Source organism: Leiobunum rupestre, chromosome 11 (genome assembly GCF_980474605.1).
Source record: "Leiobunum rupestre chromosome 11, qqLeiRupe1.1.hap1, whole genome shotgun sequence".
Lineage (NCBI taxonomy): Eukaryota > Metazoa > Arthropoda > Arachnida > Opiliones > Sclerosomatidae > Leiobunum > Leiobunum rupestre.
In genome coordinates this window covers 34444468-34464911 of record NC_143394.1, presented here as the reverse complement: position 1 = coordinate 34464911, position 20444 = coordinate 34444468, and the positions used below count along the sequence as shown (strand labels likewise).

The window sequence follows — 20444 nt, the reverse complement described above, 5'->3', positions numbered from 1 at the left end:
ACGTGCAAAATCGCTTCCCCCCCCCCCGTTCGCTTATAGCCAAGGCTTAACGCCATTTCAAATTATGACTAGAATTTTGTAAATACTAAAATGTATCCCAAAACAATTAGTTAATCATGTTTACTATACATACAGTAATATTATTTGACATTATTTAGAATTTTATTCCCATTATTTTGGAAATTACGAGCAATTTTACTTGCCCGCCTTATCGTTCTGAAAGCGATTCTAAGCGAACCGACTTGGAAGAGTTGCTTCTCGAACCAACACGAAGCGATTTCTCAGGCTGGTTTTGGAAACTAGTTATCTAAACGAAGCGATTCTAGGGGTAAGTGTGAACGTGGCTTTAGTAGACTTAAATTGTATTTCTTTTTGCGGGTTTTAACTTGATGTTAGAATTCTCCCAAACGTTTTACCAATTATTATATATCAATGGTATTACATATTTTTGTTTTATAGTTTTCGGTGCTATTCTCTAAGATACTTTGAAAAATTTAAATAAAACAATTTATTGCCACGAAATATTTTGTTTTGTATTGAATAGCTAAAATCATAGAAAACCTTTTTTGAAATTTAATATTAACTTTTTTTAAGATCAAAGTGTAGTATCTTTTCACATCAACCATATAGATGACTTCTTAATAATATATTTTTTACATTTTTCTAAGATCAAAGTTTTGAATCTTTTTGCATCGACAATATAGATTTTTTCATGGAAACATTTTTTTTAATTTTAATATTAATTTTTTCTAAGATCAAAGTTTTGTATCTTTTTTCATCGACAATATAGATTTTGTCGTGGAAACATTTTTTTAATTTTAATATTAATTTTTTCTAAGATCAAAGTTTTGAATCTTTTTGCATCGACAATATAGATTTTTCGTGGAAACATTTTTTTAAATTTAATATGAAGTCTTTTTAAGATCAAAGTTTTAAATCTTTTTGCATCGACAATATAGATTTTTTCGTGGAAACATTTTTTTAATTTTAATATTAATTTTTTTTAAGATCAAAGTTTTGAATCTTTTTGCATCGACAATATAGATTTTTCGTGGAAACATTTTTTTAAATTTAATATGAAGTCTTTTTAAGATCAAAGTTTTGAATCTTTTTGCATCGACAATATAGATTTTTTCGTGGAAACATTTTTTTTAATTTTAATATTAATTTTTTCTAAGATCAAAGTTTTGAATCTATTTGCATCGACAATATAGATTTTTTCGTGGAAACATTTTTTTAAATTTAATATGAAGTCTTTTTAAGATCAAAGTTTTAAATCTTTTTGCATCGACAATATAGATTTTTCGTGGAAACATTTTTTTAAATTTAATATGAAGTCTTTTTAAGATCAAAGTTTTGAATCTTTTTGCATCGACAATATAGATTTTTTCGTGGAAACATTTTTTTAATTTTAATATTAATTTTTTTTAAGATCAAAGTTTTGAATCTTTTTGCATTGACAATATAGATTTTTCGTGGAAACATTTTTTAATTTTAATATTAATTTTTTTGAAGATCGAATAAAATATTTATTTTTAAAATTGAGTAATAAGCTTCTCTTCATCGTGTTCCAAGAATATATATTATCTTTTTCTCATCACCAGCTGAACCGATCTCTTATGGTGTTCGCACAATTTCTCGCGGTTCGTTAAAGGTACACAGGCACATGATACATCAATCAATTGTAAATATCATGTCCTCGCCGGCATTGCTAACAATTCTCAGATCGGGGCCCCGGAAGTGGGGATTTGCCCATTTTATTAATTGTTGGTGATTGGATTTCCGGTGATTTTCGACTTAAAATTTACAAAACTTTTTTAAATTAAGACCGACTTTGTTGTAAGTTATAATTTTAGTTAGTACTGATTATTTATGAACTACGTTTTTGGTTGCATTAAGAAATTTTAATTTTTAATTAGATTTCTGGCCAATTCGCGGGACCTAATGTTATATTTGAATTTCGTACCAATTGACTCAGGCGCCATCTAACTCCAAAAACATACGTACGCCAGGTAACTCGAAATATTAATTTTTCAATCAAATTAATTTTATATTAACGTGTTCGCGTTTCTTTTTCAATAAAATTCCTCTGGCGTTTGTTAAGTTTATGTACATGAAGATTGAAAATTTGTTCTAATGTAAATTTAATATTTAAAATATTGTTAATACATCGGGGGATTGTGTGTTAATTTATTTAGGTCAAAACCTTTTTTTATTTTTATATAGTCAGTCAAAAAAGCTACAACTTACGTGTTAGTTCATCCGTTATATTTTGCTTAGTCTGTACTTTCATTTTTTAGTTCGGAAACACATCTGTTCTTATATCATTATACGGTTTATACCTGTACGCTATTTAGAATGAAAGCAGTCTGCGTACCCATACAGTTTACCCTCATTACGTTACATCAGAAGTATATACAGGGTGTTTCAAAAGGTTATGCAAAAAAATAAAATTTCCCAAAAGGAGACGTTGCATTACCCATTCGATTTGCCATGGCAACCGAAAATGTTGTGACCACTTAAAACAAAAAATAAGATTTTTTCTTATTTTACCCAAAAATATCCTTTTTACCCAAACTTGATGAAATTTACCTAAATGTGGTCCAAATTACCCATTTCGTGATTTTCAATTTTTTTAAAAATCCCATTTTTGTTTTAAGTGGTCAAAAACATTTTCGGTTGCCATGGCAAATCGAATCTCCTTTTGGAAATTTCATATCTCATATAGGTCTACATTACGCCCGGCTTTGAACAAAATCGGCAAAAAACGCCTCGGGTACTCTCCTTGTTAGTTATTCCTTAAATAATGCATATTTAAAGCGAAAAACGTTAGTAGCAGCTGAAGATGGTTACTTTTATCTAAAAATATTTTATATGCTTCTGGTTACATCCACCTCCTCTAATCATGACAGATTTGAATATTCCCTCTGCATTTTCAATTAGAATGCGCTTATTTTTTTAAACAATAGCAAGATTAAGCTGCAGCCCCATAAAACGGAAAACTTGTAGACGTACAGCTTTGTTGCGAGCAGACTAAAACGGAAAACGTGTACAGCTTTGTTGCGAGCAGACTAAAACGGAAAACGTGTACAGCTTTGTTGTGAGCAGACTACACTTCGTACGGTTTCTTATTCGACCTTAATCTCTATAATTATTCCACAAATAAAACCACAAGACTGTGAACATAGGCTTAGTAGCTGCCTCCATAAAGTCAAAATATTATACAACGAAAAATCTTCGGCTAACACAAGCCATTATTTGCTTTTAACGTAACTAGCGCCAGTGACCCCTAGCTGCTGTATAAACCTGCTGGCAGAAATATAATCCACCATAATGCGTACCTTTCATTTTTTTCGTATCTATCCTTTCTAATACGTAACTTCATAAAATAAAAATAAATGTAAATATATTTAAAATAATGCGAAGAATTTTCTCAACAAAAGTTGGTTTTACTTTGACTAGAATTTTTTTTTTATTTTAAATGATTCTCGCTACCAGGTGGCGTGTTTAGGTCGCGAAAAATTCTTATAAATATAAATAAGTCGGGGAGCCCGACTCCTATAAATTTGTGATTTCCATATTGATTTAAAAAAGGAAGCAGTCCCTGGTCGGTGTCTCCCTTTCGCTTATAGAAATTCGCACGTTCGCCCCCTTCTTACGTCAGAAGGAGAAAAAGCTCCTCATCTTTGAAGAGGCGCGATGGCCGCCCGAAAAGACATATCCAGTTCTGGCGTCATGTAAATTCTTCTTGATTCGGAGGCCGCCCCTCGAAACTCGGCCCTACCGGAATATTATTCGGGACTTTTCTTTCTCCGCATTGAGGAATGTACTCGAATGCGTCACGGGCTAAAATCAGTATACCTGCGCCCCCCTTGTTGAAAAATATGAGCGGCTGATGGAGTGTGCGGGCTGGAGAAATGCCTTTTGTACGCGAGAAGAGGGGGAACATATTATAGCGCGCTATAACTATATCTGAAAACCGTAGTCGTGTTTGCTTTTTCTGTTCGATGACGGCGACCAGGCGGTATTGTAAACATTCGCTCGGTTATCGAAAGAACGGCGGATTGAAAAGTTTCGTCTATAGTCGGTTTACGAATTAGTCAGTTACGTTGAGGGAAGGAGGGTGTCGAGAGATACGGAATGGTAAACAATAGCATTACGCCATCACCGTGTTATATCAAGTATTGAGGGGTACGTCAGGATCATTGTGTAAACAAGAGGAGTATTTTATATCCATCTATTTTTTGAAGCGGCTTTCATCTCTCTCGTCATTTTTGGCCACCCCCGCGCCAAGGCCCGGGCCAGCGTTTGCGGGAATCACCTGCAAATATAATAGTGGTGGCGGTGGAGGCCCCGGGGCTGAAGGGACTCCCGGCTCAGTCAGACTGGCTTCTTTTGGGGTGGGAAACCGCCGGGGATTATGGGTAAACGAAGCGTGACGTCATTATTTGTTATCGCTCTTCCTCTACCCGACGTTCTATCTAGCAATTGATGTAGACCTGTCTATGTACAGGGTGCTTCAATTTGTTTCCGATAATCTATCATTTTATCGAAATTTCAACCAAAGTTGCGGGGAAAATGCAGGTTTGTAATATAGGGTGTCTTATTAAAAATATTTATCGAAACAAGAAAACATTTTTTGGTTTTAATTTTTAGACAAAATTTCGAGCTCTTTAGAAAAGGAATAATATTAAAAATAACCGAATTTAGTGGAAAAGTTATTAGTTAGTTGGTTTTTTCAATTTCTTTAATAAAGAAATAATATTTAAAAAATAAGAGTTTTAGGTAAATAAGTAATTAATTTGTTGGGCTTTCTCAAACTTCATAAAATTAGGAATAATATTAAAAAATTCCGATTTTAGATAAATAAATAATTAATTGGTTGGGATTTTTTTAATTACTTCAATAAAGGAATAGTATTAAAAAATCCGAGTTTAAGGGAACTTATTTTTAATTTGTTGAGATGGTTTTCAAATAAAGGAATTATGTATTAAAAAAATCCAGGTTTAGAAAGTTTTCTTTCGAGATACCTCAAAAAATTTAAAACAAAAACTAAAACCAGTAAATTTAATTTCAGGTAATGAACAGAGGCCGAACAAATAATCTTGTCAATTAACTATTAACGCCTTCAATCACATGATTCCTTTAATTTATTCCAACTGCCAGGCATTAGTAAAACTCGGTGATTTTAAACGATGGCTCGTTGATTTTGTTTTTTTAAATCATTGATTTAATTCACAACTTATTTCAATGTAAGAATAAAAACTTCTAAAAAATTGGTTCTAATGCAAAACCAATCTAAGACATTAAACGGTTAAATCCGATTTAAATAAATAAAAATAAATTTATTTTTATTAAAAAATTAAATCAATCACTTTATTAAAAATTCAAAATTCAATGAAATAAAAATGTCTATTTAAACAAATAAGTATAATTTTTTATTAAAAAATTAAACAATCGCTTTTTATTAAAACATTAAACAATTGCTTTTTAATAATTAGTAATATTAATTTTCTGGAAAAATAAAATGCAGAAATGTTTCCGGAAAATTTTCAGCAAATCGGAAAAATAAAAGATTGAAACATATATAACTTTTTACGGGTTTTTAATGTTTTTATCTTTTTATAAAATAATAATAATAATCAGTTTAAAGCTAGTCTATATGTTTAGTTTTACTTTTAGATTCGAAAAAATGAGGCGAAAATGCTGCTTTATTTAATTTTGCAAACAATATTATACTAATCATGGAATTAAAACTTTTTTTACTTTTTTCGGGAAAATACGGGAAATTATCCGGATAAAAGAATTCGATTATTTTCCGGAAAATTATCAAAAATTCAATAAAATCAAAATGTCAATTTAAACAATAAATAATTTTATTTTTATAAAAAAAATTAAATCAATAGCTATTTATTAAAATTCAAACAAATGCCAGATTAAGCACCCTGTATGTATTCTATTTGTACGCCCGTACGTTTTTGAAGTACCACTATATCTTCGTGGTATCAAACCCACGGTTGTTCTTGAATATGATATTTTTTCTATCTCTATCTCATTGTACTTGGAGGGTGTAGAAAGGGTGAAGAAGGCACGCGATTTTGCACGCGTGGGCAGCTTTTCCGCCTCGATTTTAATTTCTGTGAAAGTTGTTTTAATTGTTTTCGTCCGATGTTGAAACAGGAATCCGCGTCAGCTTCCATATTTATAGATTAAAACGGTGGATAATGGGAGAGCCCTAATGTATAACGCGTGTGGTGGCCATAAAAATATACTTTTTTGGGTGGTTTATGCCTCGTAAATCGTTACTGCCGCGGTCCTTGAAGGATCTCTCCCGATAAGAGCTTCGCTAATGTAAACTGTAAAACTTTTATGATCCTACGTCGAAGTTTTTGTTTTTATGGGAAAAATGTAGGTTAATTTTTGAAGAAATTATACCGTTCTATCTACCCGAGCCATAAGTATGATCCAATGGTGTTGCCAGAATTATTTGAAACCTTTTCTAGAAAATTAATAAAATGTTCTTAAGGTGGAAGATTACAATAAAAGCTCCTTTTTCGTTTCAGCTGAACGTTTCTGTTATAAAAATTACACAATTTAATTATATTTTTCTTATTAAGCTGAACCTTCCTCTAGTGCTTAAAATAATTTTGATAATTATAATATTAATAGTTAACGAGATATGATATCCTAACTAAAGGGTAGTTTAGCCACTTGCCCAACTTGTTTAGCTCAGGTGGTCCGAATTTAAACGTAGTAACTTAATTTCTTTTAAATTTAAAATTGTCAAAAATAGTTTAATCACTAAACAAGAGGCTGTTATACACATAACCATTATTTTAAAAGTTAAAATACAAAATTAAAAGAGTTCAGCTTGAAATAGTGCGAAAGTAGACAATGGCGACTGTAGTCTTCCGCCTTAAAAAACGTACACCACTAGAGGGACCGAAAAGCATTTAATATTTACATAGAATAACGTACACCACTAGAGGGACCGAAAAACATTTAATATTTACATAGAATAACGTACACCACTAGAGGGACCGAAAAGCAATTAATGTTTACATAGAATAACGTACACCACTAGAGGGACCGAAAAGCAATTAATGTTTACATAGAATAACGTACACCACTAGAGGGACCGAAAAGCAATTAATGTTTACATAGAATAACGTACACCACTAGAGGGACCGAAAAGCAATTAATGTTTACATAGAATAACGTACACCACTAGAGGGACCGAAAAGCAATTAATGTTTACATAGAATAACGTACACCACTAGAGGGACCGAAAAGCAATTAATGTTTACATAGAATAACTCTATATACTCAGCCTCAGCTTTAGTAATAAAATAAAAATATTACATCTAAACATAATAAAAAATAGAGAAAGAATTGTTAAAATACTGGTGGAGAAAGTCTGATAGTAATTATGAAAAACAATTAATAGTTGAAGAAATGAGTCACAGAACGTCGGGCTTTCAGATAGCTTTCACTGTACTAGCTGTGGGAACCTAGACGTTCCCGTTCATAATAGAGAGGTTAAGTCCACTCTCGAAAACGTGTACACGTAGTTTCATTTTGTAAAATTTACTCTTAGCCTCAGCTACAAGCTGTCCCTACACGTCTAATGTCGTGTTTCTTAACTTCTTTATTAATCGATTCTGGGTATTGTCATTAGTTTATAATTAGTTTCATAAGTATGTCAGTTAGTCGAAATAATAACTGGTAGCTTTGTGTGGAGTTTCGTAAAATTGACATCATACCCAAAAAGATAAGCGCTTTTAACGAGAAATATACGCGACATGACTACTTGAAAATGAATAATCAAGCGGAGGTCCTACTTCACTGCGAGTCTCCCATCATGCAGTCAATAAGCACGCACTAAGCCTAATGACTTTGTCCGAAGTCCTACCTTACACGGGTGGTCATTCTAGAGATGGCTACGAGTAAAATTTAACTTGCGAAATATAGGGAACCAGCACACTTATATGAAAGGTAATAATAAACTTATGGTATTACTAATACGCTTTGAACTCGGTTTCTATTTGATTTGTATTGAAGTATTCATTTTACTACGTCGGTACGATTTAGCCCTTAACGTTATCTTATCTAACTTATCACATAATTCAGAATAATATAATTCGCCATATATAGTCGAAAGTTTGAAAAGGATTTTCGTATTAATTGAAAGTTTCATTTTCCATTGCAACGTTTTGTGGAAATAAACAGTAAAAATTCGTTGGCGAACTTTAAGTCAAAACTAAAAGCAACACAACAAATATTTGCCAGTAATTAAAAAATAAATAATTAGAGCAAATTATATCAAAGGTCACTAATTAAAAATAAATAATTAATTGAAATGTTAACAAAGGTCACTAATTCAAAAATTATTAAGTAAAGTTTTGAAAAGTCACTAATTTAAAAATAATTAAGTAAACATTTTAAAAAGGTCACTAATTCAAAAATAATTAAGTAAACTCTTCACAAATGTCAGTTATTTAAAAATAATTAGGTAAAAGTTTTACCAAAGTCATTAATTTAAAAATAATTAACTAAAATTTTAACAAAGGTCACTAATTTGAAATAAATAAAGTAAAAATTTCGACAAAGATCACTAATTTGAAAATGAAATGTTAAGAAAAAACCATATTTACATCCAATAATTATGAATAAGTAGCATGTATCCATATCATAGATAAAATACAAACTAAATAATAACGAAAGTGTACTTACAAATGACAACGAAAGCCGACCACATGTTGCTCTGAAAACCGACCGCCTTTACTCGTTGGCCAAAAAAAACCGGGCTCTATCGTCGAAAATCTTTCCCAAAAGTTTACAAACGTTTGAATTCTCAGAGTCCCGGTCGAACGAATAAAAATTGCGAGAGCTTTTCTTCGACCTCGAACTGGCTGTCAGAGCCGCGAAGAGCGCGATAAAAATGAATAATAATTTCTCTATGAAAGAAGCGGGGCTGTCGTAATTGGAGAAGCTCTCGCTCTTTAACCTCGTGACTCAAAAAATAAACGAAATAGAGCCTCCGAAGAAGACTGAACGCTGAAGCGAGGAGCGCGGGTGACCGACGGGAGCTCGCGTAAGAAACAACTTCCCACGAAGGCGCGGGAAACTTGACTGAGCAGAGAGCCCGCGTACGCCGAGCCAGAGAATGGCAGGACGAGTCCAAGGATGCTACAGCGCCAGGGATCAGAGGGGACGCGACTACATCCGTACTGGGAGCATCATCGCATCCCCGTCGAGGCCATGCAGTCAGGGGCTCACCAGAATTTCCAACGGACTTGTATTAATCATGGTATTTGTTGAAAGGGAAGTAAGCCTGGAAGCGATGCGGTTTAGTTTAGTTTATTAATTACTGCGCACTGAGATGATTTACCGAGCTGACCACTTACCGTAATCGGTGTACACTCTGGAATAAATGAATATGGTAATCACTTTGTAATCACGCCGTAATCCCTGTAATAATTCTGATATAACTCCGTAATCATTATTAATCATTTTGTAATCGTCGTTATAGCTCCCTAATCATTCTGAAATTATTTTGTAATCGCTGTAATCGTTTCGTAATCACACTGTAATCACTGCATAATCATTCCATAATCACACTGTAATCACTCCATAATCATTCCGTAATCACACTGTAATCACTCCATAATCATTCCGTAAACATTCAGCAATCCCTTCGTAATCGCAGTAATCGCTCCATTATCATTTTTTAATCACTGTAATCGCTCCGTGATCATTTTTAATTGCTGTAATCGCACTGTTATCATTTTATAATCACTGAAATTGCTCCGTTATCACGCTGTAATCACTCCATAATCATTCTGTAATCATTCTGTAATCACTTCGTAATCGCTGTAATCGTTTCGTAATCAGACTGTATTAACTCCATAATCATTCGGTAATCACTCCATAATCACACTATAATACCTCCATAATCACACTGTAATAACTCCATAATCACACTATAATCACTCCATAATCACACAGTAATCGCTCTATAATCACACAGTAATCTCTCCATAAGCACACTGTAATGGCTTCATAATCACACCGTAATCACATTTTAATAACTGCGTAGTCATTCTGCAATCCTTTCGTTACCGCTGTAATCGCTCCGTAATCACTTTATTTACTCCGTAATAATTCTGTAATCACTTCGTAATCGCATTAATGGCTCCGTAATCACTTCGTAATCGCATTAATGGCTCCGTAATCACTTCGTAATCGCATTAATGGCTCCGTAATCACTTCGTAATCGCATTAATGGCTCCGTAATCACTTCGTAATCGCATTAATGGCTCCGTAATCACTTCGTAATCGCATTAATGGCTCCGTAATCACTTCGTAAGCGCATTAATCACTCCGTAATCGCTCCGTAATCACTTTATTTACTCCGTAATAATTCTGTAATCACTTCGTAATCGCTGTAATCGTTTCGTAATCAGACTGTATTAACTCCATAATCACACTGTAATCGCTCCATAATCACACTATAATCACTTCATAATCACACTATAATCACTCCATACTCACACTGTAATCGCTCCATAATCACACTATACTCACTCCATCATCACACAGTAATCGCTCCATAATCACACAGTAATCTCTCCATAATCACACTGTAAGATTGTAGACCATTGGACCGAAATCCCATTCGTCCGAATGTACCATTCAACCGAATTCCAATCGACCGAAAACCGCGTTTTGCGCGGTTTTCATTCAATATACCGTTAGTGATACATTTTTATATATCGTAGGTTACGTGACGATAGTATATCTAATTTGGACTAAACTATGTCTTAAATATTTATTATTTCGTACCGACGTGTATTTTTAGACCTTTTTCCCTTGAAATTTGATATTTTCCGGGTTTAATTTTGGAAAATAACCTTGATAAGACCCGACGTGAAAAAGTTGCCTACCATATCTAACCTAACCCAACCTAACCTAACCTAACCCAACCCAACCCAACCCAACTCAACCTGAACTAACCTAACCTAACCTAGCCCAACCTGAACTAACCTAACCTAACCTAACCCAACCCAACCTAACCTAACCTAGCCTAACCTAACCCAACCCAACCCAACATTAACTAACCTAACCTGAACTAACCTACCCGAAGTGAAAACGAACCAGATTTAAATTTCCCATTCAACTGAATCCCGCCATGTTGGGCTATAAACGAAAATACTTTTCGGTTCAATGGGATTCGGTCAAACGGGATTCGGTCCAATAGTATACAACCCACTGTAATGGTTCCATAATCATTCGGCAATCACACTGTAATCACTCCATAATCACACTGTAATCACTCCATAGTCACACTGTAATCACTCCATAATCACACCGTAATCACATTTTAATAACTGCGTAGTCATTCTGCAATCCTTTCGTAATCGCTGTAATCGCTCCGTAATCACTTTATTTACTCCGTAATAATTCTGTAATCACTTCGTAATCGCTGTAATCGTTTCGTAATCAGACTGTATTAACTCCATAATCATTCGGTAATCACTCCATAATCACACTGTAATCGCTCCATAATCACACTATAATCACTCCATAATCACACAGTAATCGCTCCATAAGCACACTGTAATGGCTTCATAATCACACCGTAATCACATTTTAATAACTGCGTAGTCATTCTGCAATCCTTTCGTTACCGCTGTAATCGCTCCGTAATCACTTTATTTACTCCGTAATAATTCTGTAATCACTTCGTAATCGCATTAATGGCTCCGTAATCACTTCGTAATCGCATAATGGCTCCGTAATCGCTCCGTAATCACTTTATTTACTCCGTAATAATTCTGTAATCACTTCGTAATCGCATTAATGGCTCCGTAATCACTTCGTAATCGCATTAATGGCTCCGTAATCACTTCGTAATCGCATTAATGGCTGCGTAATCACTTCGTAATCGCATTAATGGCTCCGTAATCACTTCGTAATCGCATTAATCACTCCGTAATCGCACCGTAATCACTGTAATCGCTAAGTAATCACTCCATAATCATTCCGTAATAATTCTGTAATCACTTCGCAATAATCTCTCCGTAATCATTTTGTAATAACGGTAATATCCGTAATCGCTCTTTGATCATTCGGTAATTTATCCCTTATCACAGCCTAATAGCTCCATAATCGTTCTGCTGCTTCTGCAATTCGTAACACGTTCCATAATCACTGTAATCGCTCCGTAATCACACTGTAATAGCTCCATAACAATTCTGTAATCACTTTGTAATCGCTCTAATCGCTCGGTAATTATTTTGTAATCGATGTAGTCGGTCACTGACTACATGAAGTCTTTTTCCTTCCAAGAATAACCACAATTATTACATTAAACCATAGGATACAACATTTATACGACTGATTTAATTTTAAAAAATTCTGTATTTTCCAGAAAATTTATCGCACTTTTTTTCTTATAACCACAGATAATTATCACAATTATTCTGTCATTTCAAACGATTTACCAAAATGATCTCCCGTGATTACCTACGAGTTGCGCGCCTGATTACCTTTAAAAAAGACGACACCTAGATTCAACAAACTTTAAATTTAAAATTTACAACTACATTTATAAATCTATATTAACAGATTTTATGGTAATTGTTATTTTATTTGGTTTTTATTTCCTGTAAGTCTAACAAGTTGTAAGAAATATACCGGCTATAGTCAACATTTCAACGTTAATAGTTTATTAAACTTTTTTTTAAAATATAATGGGGCTTTAACGCGGGTAAAAATATTTTTGTACATGTAATTTTCTCTACGTTATTAAAAAACTTTGTACGTGCCAAAGTTGCGAAAGGCGCCGTAACTCGAACTAGTGGAAACTATGCATTTGACGTGAGCTAAATCTCTTTTTTTACAAACGGATAGGTAGAACGCATAGACTAGGCATGTTATATTCGATGTGGCGTATCCAGGATTTTAAAAGTTTGAAACACCACATTTTGTATGAATTGAAACTTGTAATTAGATATTAACTGTCGAAATCATTCAGAATGAATTACAGGTCTATTTCGATAATTGTTGAAGCTGTAGACTTTATATGTAGCTTCTAAACCTGTTGGTATCCCAAGGACTCATGATTGGATACGTTATGCCTAGCAATTTCTCTTTAAGATGTAACTAAATAAACTTATTATTATTTATTTTATTTTTTTATTTTAGCTGTACCATAAGGTAATAATTATGTTACACATAAGTGTAACAGTTCATCTGAATGTCATTCTTTCTACTGAGAGATATTTCTTGAATGACCACACATTTTCGGTTGACTTCAAATTAAGTGATATATTGTTTTTAAGCTGAGTATTTTTCTCGCCAATCGTTTTTGGTATTACGTCAATGCTACATAACTCCACACATATCAATGACGTAGACAAGGGGGTTTGTGTCCTAATTCCCCCTTGGGCTTAGCTTTGACTGTAGTAAACCCCCCTTCAAAATTTTACATCTGACACTTTCCCTTTGATGAATATCCGACTACGAAACTGACACATTGCTATCAGTAGTTATTTCGACTAGCTAACACATTTATAGAATGTAACTAAATAATTTTTGGATAATTGTGCATCAGTTGATAAAATATTTAAAATAAAACAGTATTTATTATTCCTAATATTTAATTTATGGTCTTAAATATTCCTTACAATATTTAATTTATGGTCTTAAATATTCCTCACAATATTTAATTTATGGTCTTAAATATTCCTGACAATATTTAATTTATGGTCTTTAAATATTCCTGACAATATTTAATTTATGGTCTTTAAATATTCCTCCCAATATTTAATTTATGGTCCTTAAATATTCCTCACAATATTTAATTTATGGTCTTTAAATATTCCTCACAATATTTAATTTATGGTCTTTAAATATTCCTCACAATATTTAATTTATGGTCTTTAAATATTCCTCACAATATTTAATTTATGGTCTTTAAATATTCCTCCCAATATTTAATTTATGGTCCTTAAATATTCCTGACAATATTTAATTTATGGTCTTTAAATATTCCTCACAATATTTAATTTAGTCTTTAAATATTCTTCACAATATTTAATTTATAGATTTCGAATATTCTTCACAATATTTAATTTATAGATTTCGAATATTCTTCACAATATTTAATTTATAGTTTTTAAATATTCTTCACAATATTTAATTTATAGATTTCGAATATTATTCACAATATTTAATTTATGGTATTTAAATACTCTTCACAATATTTAATTTATAGATTTCGAATATTCTTCACAATATTTAATTTATAGATTTCGAATATTCTTCACAATATTTAATTTATAGTTTTTAAATATTCTTCACAATATTTAATTTATAGATTTCGAATATTCTTCACAATATTTAATTTATAGTTTTTAAATATTCTTCACAATATTTAATTTATAGATTTCGAATATTCTTCACAATATTTAATTTATGGTTTTTAAATATTCTTCACATTTAATTTATAGTTTTTAAATATTCTTCACAACATTTAATTGATAGTTTTTAAATATTCTTCACAACATTTAATTTATAGTTTTTAAATATTGTGCACATTAAACAACGTGGTTTTGAAATTTTTATTTTATTATGGCATATAATTATATAAACTTATGTCTGTACCAAACAAACCCACTAATTTTAGTTTCTTCGGCTTCATAACTAAAAAAACCCGGTAAAGGTCGGAAATTCTTCAATTGGGCTTTGGATGTTTTTCTAACAATTGTACGGTTTCGGTGGAGGAGTATTTCGAAAGACCACGTGTTCCAAGTTGACACTGGGGGTTCCCGACCAGAAATTTAGGAAAGATGCCATAAAGTGTTCATATGTTATCTTACAAAAGATCTCGTTTATTTCTTTATTACCATGATCCCAGCTTTGGGTCACGTGGGCCACAAGGAGCTTCAACAGCGAGTAGTAACTGTTATGAAAGTGAACGTCGTCATGTTTATTCTCAACAGTAAGGAATAAATAACTTTAGAAACGATTAACCAAAATGTTTGGATACACGAGGTTAGAGTTTATAATAGACGACGTTGTGCGGGGAAACCATTAAGTCAAACGCTGAAGAAGTATTGTTAGCATCTTCCTAAAGTATAATGTAATAGGCGCTTCAATAAAACAACTTCAAGGAAATCGCCCAGAAGTAATATATCTGAGAGCCAGGACTTGCAAGTTACTGTTTATTTGGTGCTTATTGAAATAATAAAAACTTTTCACTTGTAAAAATGTTGTAAGCAGAACGTTGTGTTTTTGCTAAGCCTTAATATGTCAAAAAAAAGCTACCTGGTTAAAAGGGAACACTTGTTACATACCGTACAGGTGAAAACTTTTCATTATTTCAACAAGCACTATATAAACAGTAACATGCAGGTCCTGGCCCTCAGATTCCTTGAATATTTTTTATTGAATGGCCTATTGTATTAAAAATTATTTTGGGAATTGAATCTATAAATTTACGATTTTGGTTAGCAGGGTTATTTGGAAATTAAATTGATGAAATATGGATTTTTGGGAGAGCAGTACTAATTGTATTTGTAATTGCTTTTATAATTGTTGGAGAATTGTATGTAATCGCAATTTTTCTTCCCCCACTCTCATACCGGGGGTAAATTCGACCATAATGCTCTGGTCTAGTTGTGAATATTGATTATTTTTTGTGTTAGGATATTTTGGTATTCTTTGGATCGTACAGTACAAAATTTGGTTGTCTTTTGTTTCAGTTGATTCACTTGTTTTCGTTTCAAAGCTCATTTTGTTAGAGCTATAAAAAATAAGGACCTTGTCATGACTCCATGCAGGTCCTCACCATGACAACGAGGCGAAGATAGCGTATTAAACCTAATGCCTTTGTCGGAAATCCACCAAAAACGTGTAGTAACGAAATTACACACTTATGAGAAACAAAACTATAAACTTATGTAGTTAGTAATGATAATTTGCATAAAATAAAACTCAGTGCTAATGGTACCTACGGGTGGCAAAGATGTAAATTTGTAAGGGGTCTGGGGTGGACGTTAGAGGGTACAAGAAAAAAATCAATGTAAGTCGATATCTTAGACCACTGTCTTCTACACGTTTGGTTGCTTAAACTATATTTTTTAGGGTACAAAAGTAAAAATCCATATTTGCTAGTGATTTTTGCGAGAATAGATCAGTGTTTAGCAAATAGCGAGTCTAATTCAGTATTTAATTAAATCACTTTATATAATTATATGAATATACTATTTTATTATATATAAAACCATTATTATTTCTGAGGGTTTTGGAAAATTATAACCCAAAATGTGATTTATGAAATTTTTGGATCAACAATTTAAGGGGGTGGTACAAATACATTGATTGTACCCCGCCTGAAATCTAGGAGGGTACAATGTACCCCTGTTACCCCCAATTTCACCGCCATATACTTAATCTCTCCAATATATATATATATATATATATTTCTCTAAAGATTTAATGTCAAATTTCCCAAAACTTTATTTTTCGATTTTCTCAGGTTACGATAATGTTTTCGTGATACGAGCTTTCATTTCTTTTGTTAGCTTCGACGTTTCGTGACCTACTGCAACTTCCTAACGTATCTTAAATCGTGCGGTGAACTAGCTCGTTCGAGAGAAGGAGTGTCGTGGAACGACTAGCTCTCAGACAAAGTGAGCGGCCCAGATGGTTTTCATTTGGCCGAAGCTCGGTTCGCCATTTGTAATTTATTGCCGCGCTATTAGTAAAAGCTGGCGGCTTAAGCTATTCTTTGTGACTTTAGCGGCGGCGAGGACGCTAGGACGCCTAAAAAAGAGAGCTCTAAGGAAAGGCAGAAGTACACAATGATATAATGACATTTTATCGGATTTTTGATAGAGACCTTTCTCTCTTTTTTTGTCTGGAACTTGGAAAACGCGTATGAAGTCTTGTTTCATTTGTGTCCAATGTCCTGACAGAAAACGTATTTTCCGTAGCTGGTTCGGAATGTCATACAAAAGTGAACCTTATATTGTCGCTAAGGAAGGACCGCGCATTGTAGCAAAGAATATGGTCCTTATTTCGTAATTAGGCGAATGCACTCCCAAACAATAATCCTAAATGTCCAACCCCCTTTCGTATATGTCCTGATTCAATTTGGTTGAGCAATGTAGGCGTCGCGATGGCACCTGTAAATGACACTTCCCCGCGTCCTTCCTAATCAGTTCCATTTGTCGGAACTGTTATTACGCCGGAAACTATGGGGTCGGTGAAGTCTACGACCTAACGAGTTGGTCCTAACTGTCGGGTTATTATTTTAAGATGTTAATAAGTAGCGGCCGAGTCGGGCATTAGAAATGTCAATTTCGCAAATTAAACCGGCAGCATTCAGAACGCGTCTTACGCTCCAATGGCGTTCCGGTTTTTATACATTCTTCGCATTAATCTAATTACGTCTTTACAACTCCTTAAAGTTAAAGGATAACTATTGACCTTCTGATTTTAAGTCTGTTACGACTTGTAACTAGCGCCAGTTTAGACTTAATTTCTGATAAATCTGGTGGTAGAAACGAGAAATAGACCGATATGTTACGAGAGGAAATCCTTTCGCAGTAGTAACACCATTAGAGGTCGATTTTTAAATACTGAAAGTCTTACCAGATGGCACCAGCAATCTGAACCATTGAAATTTTAAATTATCTAAGAGCCGCGACAAATATTTCGTGTTTCTTTTGATACAGAACATTTCTTGAATTGAATTTATGTTCATTGCTTTTACACAAAGCATCGCTTAAAATAACGTTAGACGTTGTGTTTGTAATTAATTAATTAATGATTGATATTAATCATTAATTAATTAAAAAAATAGGCGTCGTCTAAAATGAAAAGCATTAAAATTGAACCTCTAGAGGTTTGTTTCTCTTTAAGTAATTTTGAATTGTTCTTATTATACATGTAGAACATTGTACTCCCTTTAATAAAACCGCTCGTTGTTTTATGTCAAGAAGTTACGCATGCCCGAATGGATAACGAACTCTTTTCCTTCGAGCCTTTTGTTTTTTTGCAAGCCCGAGAAACCACGAGGCTTCGAAATGAAAGTCCAATTTTGGCACGCAAGAAACTCCGGGTCTAACTATAAAACCATAAGTAACATAATACCATAAGTACGACACTGAACGATTTCTGTGGTCATAGCTGCTCGGGCTCACCATAAACATTTTCCTTAAGCTGGGTCTCAAATGAAGCTCGGGCTTACAGATTGAGGCCAAGACCGTTCAGGTATATGTTTCCGGTATGATTGCGTAACGGCAAGTTTCGGAAGCGGAAACGCGTCACAGTCTCCTCAATTCCTTGGCATAAGGTACCGCATTAGAAAATAACTGCATTCAGACACGAATAGAATGATTAAGGGGGAAGAATATAGTAAAAGCCTCTTTTTCGTTCAAGCTGAACATTTCTATTTTAACAATTACACAATTTAATTATATTTTTTTATTAGGCTGAACCTTCCTCTAGTGCTTAAAATAATGTTGATAATTATAATATTAATAGTTAACGAGATATAAGGTCCTAACTAAAGGGTAGTTTGGGCGCTTGCCCAGCTTGTTTAGCTCCGGGGGTCCGAATTAAAACGTAATAACTTAATTAATTTTAAATTTTAAATTGTCAAAATTATTTTAATCACTAAACAAGAGGATATTTTACATATAAATATTAATTTTAGAGGTTAAAATACAAAATTAAAAGAGTTCAGCTTGAAATAGCGCGAAAGTAGACAATGGCCACTGTAGTCTTCCCCCTTAAGATATACAATTTTATATTCCGAATCAATAACGCGACGAAGTAAACCTTATTTTTACCAGAAACGTATTTAAAGGGGGTTTTGGGGGTTTAAACCCTTCCCAAATGGATCAAGGAGGGGATGCAAAACGTAACATTTCTTTTAAATATCAAGGGGGGAGAGTGCCAATCGTCAGTGGCTATAAGGTCAAAAGGGGCACATAGTTTAAACCTCACCCAAACTGAAATTCTGGATACGCCCTTGATTTTTACAATTAAAACCGTTGAGGCTATATAGGCAGTGATTTCTCGGGCGACGTTACCGGACACTTTCAAAGGTCGCTGATAGTTCCCAGCCACGAAATGATTTACATGATCTTTGATTTCTCGGGTACCGGTACATAACACTTCCAAAGTAGCAGATCGCGGAGAGTTCCTAGTCCTTAGCCACGTAATGATTTATATGGTTTTTGGTGAAACACGCTATCAATAAACAGATTAGCCCCGAGATAATGGGAAGTGTCGTACCATAAGTCTATAATACTGTTCCATAAGTTTGTCACTTTGGGGAATATTTTACTGAAAGCTAGTAACGAAGTGACGTCGTCACAAGAAGGAAATCTGCCCCAAGTAAGGCCAGTGGTGTAACGAGGATATTTGGCACCCAGAGCCAAACCCCTCCCCCCTCAATACCTCTGGAAAACCACATTATTATCTTTTATTTAAAAAAAGGTGTACTTTTCAAGTTTCAAGAAAAATGGGATTAATATATGATACAACAATTCCATTTTACATGTACATTTTTGAGCCCCCCTACCCCCCTCGATACGCCTCTGAGCGAGGCGCTGTCAAAGGCTATGTGTGACGCAAGCGGACGCGATGAAGCCCGTAATGCAGTCTGTCTTGTGAATAGCTCTCAGTAAAATGTTTCATGTGAAGAACAGGAAGTGTCCCACTTACGTAACAATATTATACACTTATGGTCGTACTTATACGCGTTACGTTACTTATGGAACGAGTGGTAATAAGAAAGCATACAATGGTATAAGGGCGGCATTAGGGAGAGCGGAAATTCGGTAGGCGCGCATTCGCTTCCTATTTCCGGCGTCCGTATATTAGAATAAATAGAATAGGCGCCCTAAAAGGAAACAGCGCCAGCTATCGGCGCCGCTCCTTCAACTTAGAGAAAGAAGACAAGTCATTTCCGAAATTTCGGGCCTCCGTGAAAACGGCCGACCCTGCAGGGTTTTGATCCCTGGACGAATAAGCCTTTGCGCGGAACGTAATTGCATTTGCATAAGTTCCCAGTCCTGACGGGGCGACAACTCGCTTTTAACAAATTCGTCCTACATTCTTAATTTTTCCATCGGTTAAATCTAGCCATTAGAACTCCCTCTCTATAGGACTGGGCTTTGGTCTACCGGTTAATAGGCTGAATTTCATCAGAGTCGAGGGGAATCTTATCCGGGCTGAAGTATAAGGCACCGCGTTTTGGGGTCCCCGCTTCTCGGAGTCCGCATCATCAGAGTCCGCGCGGATGGATGTTGATGTCGACCTTCCTGCAAATGATGTGCCGAGACGAGGGTCCCCCGTCGCGTTGAAATGGCGTCCGCCCCCGCGTATCCCCGATTCGGCTTCCAAATAATTGTTCTAGGGCC

General features: G+C 34.2%; 1 protein-coding gene across 1 annotated transcript in view; it reads right to left on the bottom strand.

Annotated features, from left to right (window-relative positions):
* LOC149922364 (LHFPL tetraspan subfamily member 2a protein-like) overlaps positions 1–9119 on the bottom strand; it is a 55811-nt gene extending 46692 nt beyond the window's left edge. The window contains exon 1 of the mRNA XM_090163734.1: positions 8734–9119. The gene's annotated coding sequence lies outside the window, so the exon portion shown is untranslated. The remainder of the gene's footprint in view (positions 1–8733) is intronic.
* Positions 9120–20444: the final 11325 nt, after the last annotated feature.